The 12,603-nt window shown below is 44.9% G+C and overlaps 1 protein-coding gene across 5 annotated transcripts in view; it reads left to right on the forward strand.

Annotated features, from left to right (window-relative positions):
* The window catches only part of NAV3 (neuron navigator 3), an 859,400-nt gene that overhangs the window by 557,558 nt on the left and 289,239 nt on the right, over positions 1-12,603 (forward strand). The window lies entirely within an intron of this gene.

Here is a 12,603-nt window from a genome sequence, read left to right on the forward strand (position 1 = left end):
TCTCTCTGTCTGCCTTTAAAACTCTTTCCTTGTCCTTGATCTTTGCCATTTTTAATTATTATGTGTCTTGGTGTTGTCCTCCTCGGATCCTTTCTGTTGGGGATTCTGTGTATTTCCGTGGTCTGTTCGATTATTTCCTCCCCCAGTTTGGGGAAGTTTTCAGCAATTATTTCTTCAAAGACACTTCCTATCCCTTTTCCTCTCTCTTCTTCTTCTTCTGGTACCCCTATAATACAGATATTGTTCCTTTTGGATTGGTCACACAGTTCTCTTAATATTGTTTCATTCCTGGAGATCCTTTTATCTCTCTCTTTGTCAGCTTCTATGCGTTCCTGTTCTCTGGTTTCTATTCCATCAATGGCCTCTTGCATCTTATCCATTCTGCTTACCAATCCTTCCAGAGTTTGTTTCATTTCTGTAATCTCCTTCCTTGTATCTGTGATCTCCCTCCGGACTCATCCCATTGCTCTTGCATTTTTCTCTGCATCTCCGTCAGCAATTTTATGATTTTTGTTTTGAATTATTTTTCAGGAAGACTGGTTAGGTCTGTCTCCTTCTCTGGTGTTGCCTCTGTGATCTTGTTTTGCCTGTAATTTTGCCTTTTCATGGTAATAGAGATAGTTTGCAGAGCTGGAACGAGTGACGGCTGGAAGAACTTCCCTTCTTGTTGGTTTGTGGCCCTCCTCTCCTGGGAGAACAGCGACCTCTAGTGGCTTGTGCTGGGCAGCTGCACACAGACAGGGCTTCTGCTTCCTGCCCAGCTGCTATGGAGTTTATCTCCGCTGTTGCTGGGGGATGGCCTATCTCTGGCTGCTGCTCCAATATGGTGGAGCCCTGTTGTAGGGGGAGCGGCCGGGAGGCTATTTATCTCCGTAAGGGGCCTCCATGCTCCCTGCTGCCCAGGGGGTCAGAGTGCCCATAGATCCCCAGATTCCCTACCTCTGGACTAAGTGTCCTGCCCTGCCCCTTTAAGACTTCCAAAAAGCACTTGCTAAAATAAAACAAAAACAAAAACAAGCAAACAAACAAAAAAAACGCTCGCTTTTCTTTGTCCTCAGGTGCCGGCCTCAGGCACCCACTCACCGGTCTTGCTGCCCTGTTTCCCTAGTATTGGGGTCCCTGTCCCTTTAAGACTTCCCAAAAGCACTCGCCAAAAAAATAGAAAAAAAGAATGGCCGCTTGCGTTTCTTTGTTCTCCATCACCGGCCTCAGGCTCCCACTCGCTGGTCTTGCTGGCCTGTTTCCCTAGCATCCAGGACCCCACGCATGCCCTGTGTCTGTGCTCTGGTGCGGGTGGCTGGTGCTGGGTGTTCAGCAGTCCTGGGCTCCCTCTCCTTCCCTTCTCTGACTCCTCTCCTCCCACTGGGTGCTGGGGGGAAGAGCTCTCAGGTCCCTCGGGGCTGGGGATTGTATCTTACCCCCTTCACGAGGTGCTGGGTTCTCGCATGTGTGGATGTGTTCTGAATGTTGTCCTGTGTTCTCTGGTCTCTATTCTAGGAAGAGTTGTCTTTGTTATATTTTCATAGATATATGTGGTTTTGGGAGGAGATTGCTGCTGCTCTACTCACACTGCCATCTTGGCTCCACCCCCCAATGTATGCCTTTTTTAAAACAAACTGTTCACTCAACAGCTACCAAAGACTCATAATTTACGACATGATTTGTGTTTCTAATGTCTCATTGTCTTGCCAATAGGTTTCAGCCCTGGGCAAGTTCACTGTGGATTCAATGAGACCAAAGAATGACAGTGGAATGCTCTTGGGGTGGAAGGGTTATACCCAACTTTATTCCCACAGTGGCAAGTTGTCTTGCTAATAGGTTTCAGCCCTGGACAAGTTCAGTGTGGATTCAATGAGACCAAAGAATTACAGTGGAACATTCTTGAGGTGAAAGTGTTTATATCCATCTTTATTCCCACCGTGGCAGGTCTATCACTAGAATCCTGTCCACTCAGATCGCGTCTGCATACAGCAAGCTGGTCTCTGCCTCTGAGCCTCTCTGCCCCTGCAGCCATCTCAGTCTCTGTCCATGGCTCTGCCACAACTCCAGTCTCTGCTCTCCTGCAGCTGTGCGGCTGTGCCACCGTGCAGCCCAGTGCACTGAGCGGAGCTCTTTTTATAGAGTCAATAACGACGTATTGCCCACATGTATGCAGTGAGCCAGCCAACCAGGGCCAGGGGAGAATCCTGGCCACAGGAGCCTTCACTTTATCCACACTTATTTTCTCCTGTTTGTTCTGTTTCCTCTGCTATGTACTAATTATCCACAGTCTTCAGCTAGTCTCTTGAAATCTTGCCCTCCAAATCTGCTACCTAGACTTCTCAGTAGAAGCGACTGTGTTGCTCTCAGCAGATTTCTTCTAAATTAGAATCTCATTCAAATTTCCATGCAGGTTGGGCTTAGTGTCTCTCATAGTTTCTTTTCTTTTTTTTTCATAGTTTCTTAATGAAAGGAGAATCTGGCAGTTCTATTGCTTAATTTGTTTGGTCTTTTTCAGTATGCAATTCTTCACTCAGCTCTTACAGCCTCACCAATTAGAGGGCAAGATAAGGCACAAATTCTAGACAGGATGGAGATTCAACACAGGTAACCTAGGCCATTAAAAAGTCCACCTGAGACTAATGTGTTAAATGAAGCTTACCTGGAATTTGCTCACCCCTGCAGCTCCCATACCTGGAATGTCTTTGCCACAGATCCTTGTATTGTTCTCCTCATCAACCATAAGACACTTATTAAACTCTTTTCTTCTCATCTACTTCAAGCTCAGATCAAGCTGTTGCTGCCCTCACTCCAGCCTTAGATGGGCTGCCCCAGTGCCTTAAAGAAGAAGCCTCTCCTGCTCTTCAGTGTCTGCTTGGAGGCCCAGGTTTGCTTGAATATGCAGTTCCAACATCTTTCTAAGCAGTACATGGGGGAGCCCTGTGGATTTTGCAATAGTTGTCCACCATCTGAATATATATAGGTGCTTGGGTAGGGAGAAGTGGAGCTGCAGTAAGTGATTTCATCATAATTATCTTGACTTCCATTCCTAGGTCTGCCACAAGTGATTTATATTCTTAACCATTTTTTATTTCTGGCATTATAGTTCAGTTGTTTTAAATTGTTTTCAAAAATCGCATTGTCTTTCCAATGGGTTTGAGCCCTGGGCAAGTTCACTATGGATTCAGTGTGACCAAAGAAATTGACAGCAAAACATGCTTTTTTTAATTTAAGAAAAAAATTTTAAATTTTGGTATCATTAATCTACAATTACATGAGCAACATTATGGTTACTAGACTCCCTCCATCATCAAGTCCCTGCCACATACCCCATTATAATCACTGTCCATCAGTGTAGTAAGATGCTACAGAATCACTACTTGTCTTCTCTGTGTTGTACAGCCCTCCCCGTGCTCCCCTCCTACATTATGTTGGCTATTCCCCTATTTACCCTTTTCCCTCCCTTCCCACCCATCCTCCCCAGTCCCTTTCCCGTTGATAACTGTGAGGCCATTTTGGGTTTTGTGATTCTGCTGCTGTTTTGTTCCTTCAGTTTTTTTCTTTGTTCTTTACTCTACATATGAGTGAAATCATTTGATACTTGTCTTTTTCCACCTGGCTTATTTCATTGAGCATAATACCCTCTAGCTCCATCCATGTTGTTGCAAATGGCAGGATTTGTTTTCTTCTTATGGCTGAATAATATTTCATTTTGTATATGTACCGCATCTTCTTTATGCATTCATCTACTGATGACACTTAGGTTGCTTCCATTTCTTGGCTACTGTAAATAGTGCTGCGATAAACATAGGGGTGCATATATATTTTTCAAACTGGGCTCCTGCATTCTTAGGGTAAATTCCTGGGAGTGGAATTCCTGAGTCAAATGGTATTTCTATTTTTAGTTTTTTGAGGAACCTCCATACTGTTTTCCACAATGGTTGAACTAATTTACATTCCCACCAGCAGTGTAGGGGGATTCCCCTTTCTCCACATCCTTGCCAACATTTGTTGTGGTTTGTCTTTTGGAAGCAAAACATTGTTTGGGTTGAAAAGGTTTATTATGTGGCTTGTTCTCCCAGCAGTAGATCAAGCACTAGCATCTCTGCCTCCGACCAGAGCACTGGGTCGAGTTCTCTATACAGTGCAATAATAGCTTATTGACTAAAGGTGTAGAAGTGGTAGCCTAGCAGGAGGCCAGTTACATCATCAGGTGGTTTAAGTTCAGTGAGGATCCTGGACATAGGAACCCCAACTTCCCCACACTCCACTCCTCCAGGATTCTTGCTTTACAATCTACATGCTTTCAATCTTCTGCAGTGGTCCCTGTGCGAGAAAGCTGGAGCACTGTAACCAGATTCCACAATAGCAACAGAAGATAACAACAACTTAGAGATAATAAAAATTAAGATACAGCAAGATTTTGATACACGTAAAAAAATTATAGTAATCCTCAAGCCAGAGCAAGTTCTCAATCCACAAAGACTTTAGGGGTGATAAGACACATGTTTTAATGACACCAACAGAGGCAAATTGTCCATCAGGTAGGATGCATGCAAGAGAGTGGTCCTGTGATAGGACTGTAGCAGGAAGGGGGGCCTTCCAGGTCTAGTATACCACACTTTTACTCATTTCCCCATGGGGGTTACTGAAGGGTCTATGTATAGTGCTACTGGAGATGCATGCACTGGCCATAGTGATAAAACCAAACTCCCCAGTAAGTTGCTCCTACCTTCTGGCATTTCAGGATATACTACTGTGACCTTTGGTGGCCACTCTGCTGTTATTCCAGGAATATACACGAGGCCAGCTTACAGGCCATGTCCCCAAGGTGCCAGAAGAGCCAGCCATCATTGGTCCATCTGTCGAAAGGTCCAGGGTCATGTCCACTCAATGGAGTCTCTGGGGTTCAGTGCAGTTGGTGCTGGCAGCAAGAGGTTATTCTGGTGGCCGAAACTCAGCTTCAGTGATTGTTCCTTGGTTTGTACTTACAGTTGTATAGGGGAGGCAGCTATGTTTGTTAATATGTCTACAGGACTCAGGGCTCCCTTTCGGGGTCTCTCATTCAAATGCCATAGCATGGTCCATAAGAGGACTGACCATCCCCACAGACTATTGGTATCTGACTTTAGTCCAGATTTTAACAAGCCATTGTGCCTCTCTATCATGCCTGCTGCAGTAGGATTGAATGGCACAGGAAACTTCCACTTGATTCCCAGCTGTCGCACCCATTCTTGTAGTGTATGTCCAGTAAAATGGGTGCCCTAATCACTCCCAATTACCTGTCATTGGTCATAGGTGGCAAAGAGACATTCCAGGCCTCTTTTCGTCATCTGCTGTTCTGCACAATGGGTAGGAAAAGCAGCCAGAAGTCCAGTAGCTGTGTGCACACAAGTCATGGTATACCAATATCCTTCTGACGCAGGTAGAGGCTCAATATAGTGTATCTGCCACCTGACGAGTGGTATAGACCCCTTAGCTATTGTCCCACATTCCTGTGGAACTCTGTGTAAGCCCCTTTTGGAGCACATGGCACACTCCTACCAGCCTCTACTAACTTCTTTGGAAGTCAAAGGCAAGCCCCACTGACAGCCTACACTCCACAGTGCCTTTTGCCCCACATGCAACCAACGCTGATGTAACCACTGGGCTACATCAGAGGCAGGCTTTCCTTCTAAACAACATTTCTGGGCCAATTTATCTGGTTCATCATTTCCTGGGGATGCCAGTGGCAAATGACCTGTCACATGGTATACTGTAATTAGTTTAGTCTGACCACAGGCCCATAAGTCTTGCCACAATTCTTGCCCCAAAGAGGTCGGTGACCATCCAGCCAGTTGGCATGGTACCAGGTTCGTAGCCACAGGGTCAAGCCCCGATAGACAGCCCAGCTGTCAGTGCAGTCAACTATAGGGGAGGGCTCCTGGCTGATCACAAGCCACACAGCCCTCAACTCTGCCCATTGGCTGCTCTTCCCCTCACCATCTTCCATCTGTATTGTCTCAGTCAGAATGGAAAACTATGGCCCTCCATTTTGGGGGCTGCCCATGGCTAGAGCCATCTGTGTACCATGCATCTTTGGGTATAGGGGCTCTTCCCTCCCAATGGGGACTCTCTGCTACTAATGGTTCAAAAGCAAGTTCTTCCTGCTTTTCACTAGTATATGTCAACAGCCCCAAAAACCGTTGGAGTTCTTCACTCAAGGGGCTATTAGAGAGGGCACTACACTGCTGTAGGTAAGCACCCCACTTGGCTAGTGTGGGTATTTGTACCACACCACTCCTTGGCTTTTGAATCCTGTCTCATACTCACCCCAAGATGGGATAGGTGGTTATTACTTTTATCGGGGCCATTCCAGTAGTGGGTTCTGTAGCCAGCAAGGCGTGATACACAGCAGCCAGTTGTTTTTCTATCAAAGTGTATCATATGTCTGCCCCTTTCCAGAGTTGTGACCAGAATCCAACACGTTGGTGAGTTTGTTCAAGCTGCTGCCAGAGACCACAGCCATAACCATCTTTAGTCACATGAACATATAGCTCACAGGGCTTTGATGGGTCTATCACACTCAAGGCCTGCACGGACTTGACTGCCTGTTTTTCTGTAGTGAAGGCAGATGCACATGTCTCATCCCAGTCCCACCTGATCCCTTTCATACCAACCAGTATAAGGGCTTCAGAATTTGTGCCAAGTGCCAGATAAACACTCTCCAGCAGCCTAGAGGACCCAGAAACTCCTGTAGCAATGCTATAGTTATAGAGGTAGTTAAGGCCAGGACTTTGTCTATAACTGCTTCTGGTATAACCTTGGTCTTACATGACCAGACGCACCCCAAGAATTTGACAGACAAACCAAGTCCCTGAACTTTGGTACTGCTCACAGCCCATCCTTTCTGCTGTAAATGTTTCAGCAGTCTAGGTGCTGCACCTTCTAGATCTGAAAGAGAATTGGATGTGAGCATGACATCATCAGCATAATGGTACAGCTGCACCATTGGCAGTTTCTCCCATGTAGCCAAGTCCTGGTCTACAAGTCCATGACAGATGGTGGGGCTGTGGAGGTATCCCTGTGGAAGGATGATGAAGTCCATTTCTGTCCTTCCCATGTGAAGGCAAACTGTTTCTAACATTCCTGCTCAATGTCAATGGAAAAGAAGGCATTAACAAGATCTACCACATAATGAAATGTTCCTAGTTCATGGCAGAGGGTATCCATCAAGCCTGCAGTAGAGGGGACAGCAGCATGCATGGGGTTATGACTTGATTCAGTTCTCTATAATCCACAGTCATACACCAGGAGCCATCTGGCTTTTTTACTGGCCACACTGGGGAATTGAAAGGACTGTTGGTGGGCTTTATAATACCCACCTTTTCCAGCTCCTGCAGAGTTTCTCCAATCTCTTATGCCCTCCAGGCAGTTTGTATTGTTTGGTATTAGTCACCTGCTGAGGCACAGGCAAAGCTATGGGCGGGTGCCTAGCATGTCCCCTCAGAACTCCCTTCACCACACGTACTCTCAGATTGAACTCATCTGCAGTGGTCTGCAACCATAGACCCTGCAGGATAGGTGCCCTATTCCCAAAGGGATTTGGTCTTTTTTCACCCTGATAGCCTTCCCCCGTATCCATCTATGGTAGTGGGGGTCCTAGGGTACTGCTCAGGGTTACCATGAATCAGTGAACTTTCAGCCCCTGTGTACACCAGAGCTAGGACACACTCACTGTATATTCGCTGGGGACCAATGGGTACCTATTTCAACATGTGGCCTCCGGTCCCCCCCTTGTACCTCCAGGAAAATACTTTGACCTTCCCCTCAGTCAAACCATGTTCCCCAATCACCTCCCTTTGTGGGCTCAAGTGAGGTTGGCTTGCTCTCCAGCAGGAAGTCTTTCAAACACACAGGCTGGACTTGTGGCTCTGTCTCTGACCTCTGCATCTTTGGTCTTAATGGCTGAAACTGCTGCTCTGGTTTCAGCTGTTGCCATAGCTCTAGTATGATCCTATTTGACTTCCCATCTAATTTTCTTCCATCTACTCCTGCCCATATTAAATCAACCTACATCTAGGTCCTTGTAACCTTCATGGGGTCCTTTAAATTCTTCTTATGAGTAACAGATCTTATTTCTTTCTGGATTCTCATTGCTCCAGCCTCTCCTAAGTCTGTCACTATATGTGTCACCTTGCTTATGGGATGCCCTAAGTGAGGGGAGAGAATGGCCACTAGAGACCCAAAGAGGGATGTAGGATCCATTTGAAGTACAATATTTCTCATCCCAGTAGTGAAAATCTCTTCATCTGGGCCATAAATCTCTGGACTCTAGATGGCATTTCTTATGCCTAGTTCTCATAACACCTGTTGGAGCTCAGCATATGTCTGCCATCTAATAGGAGAGGTTGGCAGATCACCCAGACTGGGCCACACAGCACATAGTGCAGCCATAAGCCAATCAAGGAGCAAGTGACTCCCTGGGGTCTGATGTGCATTTTGTAATCACTGCCTCAAGGCGGGCTGCACTGTCGGGGAAGACAGCTTTCCCATTTCTGATCCTGACAGAACAATTCCATCTATCCCTAAGTCCCACAGACATAGGAGCCAAGCTGATATTGACTCCGAGGGCTTTTGCCTAATCCGGGAGTCCAAATCCACCAGCTCAGCCTGAGTATAGGGGTGGAGCATAGAGTGCTCCATGACCTGGGGAGGGGAGGGGGCTGCTCTTCTCCCTGGGGACCTTTCAGATGCTGGGTCTTTATTTTTCTTTACAACCACTCAGCATGCTTTCAATACAGGAGGGGCCAGTGCCTCCGTACCACCCTTTCACCCTCCCCCAACCTCTCCATTTCTGGGGCTGATGGCACCTTTATCTCCCCTCCCCCAAGTGCCTCCTCTGCTACAATCTTTACCTTTTCTACTTTGCCTCTTAGCAATGCTACCTCAGTCTTCAGAAGCTCTCTTACCTTCACCTCAATACTTTGCAGCTGACGTTCTCATGCCACCTCCGCCTGTCCTTCTCTCAGGAGTTCATCTTTTTCCCTGATGGCCTCTTCATCCTTCAGAACACCTGGCAGCACTGCCGTCTCATTCTGTGAGGAATTGTTTACCTCTCCAATGGCACCTTACTGCTGGCATTCTTGTGCTGCCTCCTCTCGCATCAATGCCATTTCCTTATTCAGGGACTCCACAGAAGTTTGCAGCTCGCATTCTTGTGCCGCTGTTGCTTGGATCTTTTCTGTAGACCTTTTTAATACTGTGAGAAGCAGCCAACCCACAGTCTACACTGCCTCATGGTCACTCTTTCTCAAAAGACCTACTTACTCTACCAAGGGTCACCCCTACAGCCTTAGGTGTCACCTCCACTTGCCTCCAGTCCTGGGGTGGGGCCCAGTCCTCTAGGAGGCAAGCCACCTCAGACTACATACCCATTGGGGGATGATCCACTGTCTCCCCATTCACAGGGGCAGCCCGCTGAAGCATCCCTCCCATAAGGGCAGCCTTTCTTTTTCCTTGGTCACCAATGAACCCTGCTGACTTTTGCCAATTGTCTTGCCAATGGTTTGAGCCCTGGGCAAGTTCACTATGGATTCAGTGTGACCAAAGAAATTGACAGCAAAATGTTCTTTGGGGTGAAAGGGTTTATTACCCGGCTTGTTCTCCTGGCGCTAGGTCGAGCACTAGTGTCTCTGCCTCCTCCCAGAGCCCTGGGCTGAGCTCTCTGTATAGTGCAACAATAGCTTATTGCCTAAAGGTGTGGAAGCGGCAGCCCAGCAACAGGACAGTTACATCATCAGGTGGTTTAAGTTCACTGAGGATCCTGGCCATAGGAACCCCAACTTCCCCACACTCATGAAACTTTGGACTAGATATTTTATTGGTGGTGGAATTTCTCTGAATTATCTTTCTTAATCATCTCTAATTAGGCTGCCACTATACCTGAAAGTGGCTTCTAGACTGACTGTGTTTTCTCTGAAATTGCCAATTCCCTAACCAATAGTTTGGCTGGTGAGCCACTTGATTAAATTAAACATTTTGTTGTTTTTATGGTGTGTAGACACTGCCTATGAAACTAGGCTTATGAAAAATGCAATAAAGATTATCCCAATCGGTAGGTGGTCATGAAAACCAAGCCAACAGGGACTAGAAAGGCCCAGTAATGCTTATTAAATTTACTTTAGAACTACTTCCAGATTCTCTTAATTTTATCCTAAGTTATGTTGGGCCTTGGACCAGAAGTTGTTTTCATGACCATTTCATTATACTTCGTCTACTCTAAGTTTCCTTCTACACTTCATCTGCACAAGACTTGGCATTTGTTTTCCTGCTGTGCTCATCATGCCATATGGTTGCATTCATTAGAGCAAATATCTTACTTTTTTAAATACCAGGGAAAACATCTGTAATGAAGTATGTACTCAATGTACAAAATCAAGGAATGAAAAGTTAATCTCATACTTTCTGCTCAGTGAACATATCTGAAATTATTTAATTAAAAACTCACCTTTTGGCATCAAAAATTTTTTCTGTGTCTTCAGGGACTTGGTGCTTTTTAAATACCAACTGGAATTTTAAAGTTCAAATTCCAAATGAATAGATGTATTACAAGCTATATAAATTAGTTTGGGGAAAAAAACACAAAATGAATCTTCTATATTTGTTACTAGTAGTATGCAAGTGGAAAAATACTGTTTTCTTTTTCATTCATTTCTTTATATAATCAGTGAATTGTTCGAAAGAAATCCTTTTTAGATTTTAGATCATACAGAATACTTACAAGGGGGGAAAGAAGCATCATACAATTTTAAAAGTAGAAAGACCTTCAAAATGCCTGAGTCACAGGATTGCAAGAACCTAGGAAACCTGAGGGATTTGTCTGGACTCTGGTAGTTTGGTGCTATAACTACTTGTACTTTTTTTCCTTTTTACACATTTACTTTGAAATATATTCCGTTTATATTTTCAGTTTACATAGTCAGTTGTATATTTACATCCACTGGATTATATCTCCACATTTAATGCATTTCTCATTCTTGGAAGTTTTTTGAGTTAACCATAGTGAAACTCACAATCTAGAAATAATATGTATGCTTTTTGTAACAGTAATTATTTTATTGCCTGATAAAAGCTATATAAACTGTGGCTGAGCAGGCCCATAAAAAATTAACATAAATATTGCCATAGGAATTTACTTTTGTGTGTTGATCACAGTGGAAACTTTTGAAGAAAACTAGAATATTTTGGATTGCTGTTAAAATCCTGGAGTAGATGTGTCACGGTGCCTGCTAGCTCCCTTCACTTCTCTGAGTGTCTTTCCTACAATCTATAGAGTAGGCAGCATGCTCTGAGACCTGTCCCCTCGGGTCACTTATAATCAGATAAAGGGTGGACTAAACTATGCCAATTCTGTTTCTTCTCCCTGAAACTTTTGGACCAGGAGTGTAAGCAGCTGGCTCTAGGCACTAGGCACATCAGTTCAGAAATATCAGACCTGGATTTGTCATGGACCTGCAAGCAGAGAAAGCCATTTACCTCCATAAAGGGAGAATGAAGTGGAGAAAAATGGGCATCAAAGGCATTAAAGACAGAAACAGAGTGCTAAGAGAGGACAGGAGAAGAGAGCAGAGGATCCAGGACAAGGAAGCTTTTGGTTTCCATGAATCAGACTTCAGCTGGCTGCGGGGGACTCCAAGGTAAGGGGCAGTGTCTTCCATCATGGAGCTCCAGGGTGCTGGAGGGAGCTGGATGCCCAAGTGTGCTGGCATTTGTATAGACAAGCTGTAAAAGGGATCCCAGGAAGAAGATGCTTAATTTGGAGGGAGGAGCATAATAGGTGGACTCAGTAGACATGAAAAATCTTCCTGAGACTCTAAAACTTGAATGAATTGAAACTTGCCAGCTGAACGCAAGCGAAAAAGAGCGTTCATGTCAGAAGGAACATCATGCATAAAGGCCTGGGGGCAGGAGGGGTGGGAGTTCATTCAGGTGACATCTGTTTATTCCCAAGCTGAGGCTTTGAGACCTTTATACATCTCTGTGGAAAGCCTTTCTTCTTGTCTTTCTACAGGCTGAGCTTTGGTTAGATTAGTTTCCGGTAGCCCAGGTCGGCAGCCTTCTCACGACCCGGCTCAGTCCATCTCTTCTGTGAAATTTCTCACACTCTCCAGACCTCCTGCTTCTTTCCTTGTGAAAACTAGTAACACAAGTCATTATCTCTATCATACACTTTTATGTAGCATCTGATTCTTTTATTTATCTGTTTTATATAAATACACACACACACACACACATATATATATATATATATATACACAAACAAATAACAGGTGGTCACAACAACCCTATATAATAAGTAGTATTATGCCTGATTTTCTTTTAAGAAAAGGAGGGCTCTGGCACCATCTCCTCACTGTAAGCACCTAAGAGACAGGAAGTACATCCAGTATATTGGACATGTGCATGATATTGGGCCAGTTAGCAGCTCTATAGACATTAACTGTAGTGTTATTTGTCTAAACAACATTACACGCTTGTCACATAGTTATAAGTAGGTGTGGACGTATATGATCTTTTCTTTCTCAGTGTGAGTGGCTGAATAAAGTTAGTGGCTTGTCTATTAAACCCATTGATTGCCACATC

The sequence above is a fragment of the Manis pentadactyla genome, chromosome 10, assembly GCF_030020395.1.
Source record: "Manis pentadactyla isolate mManPen7 chromosome 10, mManPen7.hap1, whole genome shotgun sequence".
Taxonomy (NCBI): Eukaryota; Metazoa; Chordata; class Mammalia; order Pholidota; family Manidae; genus Manis; species Manis pentadactyla.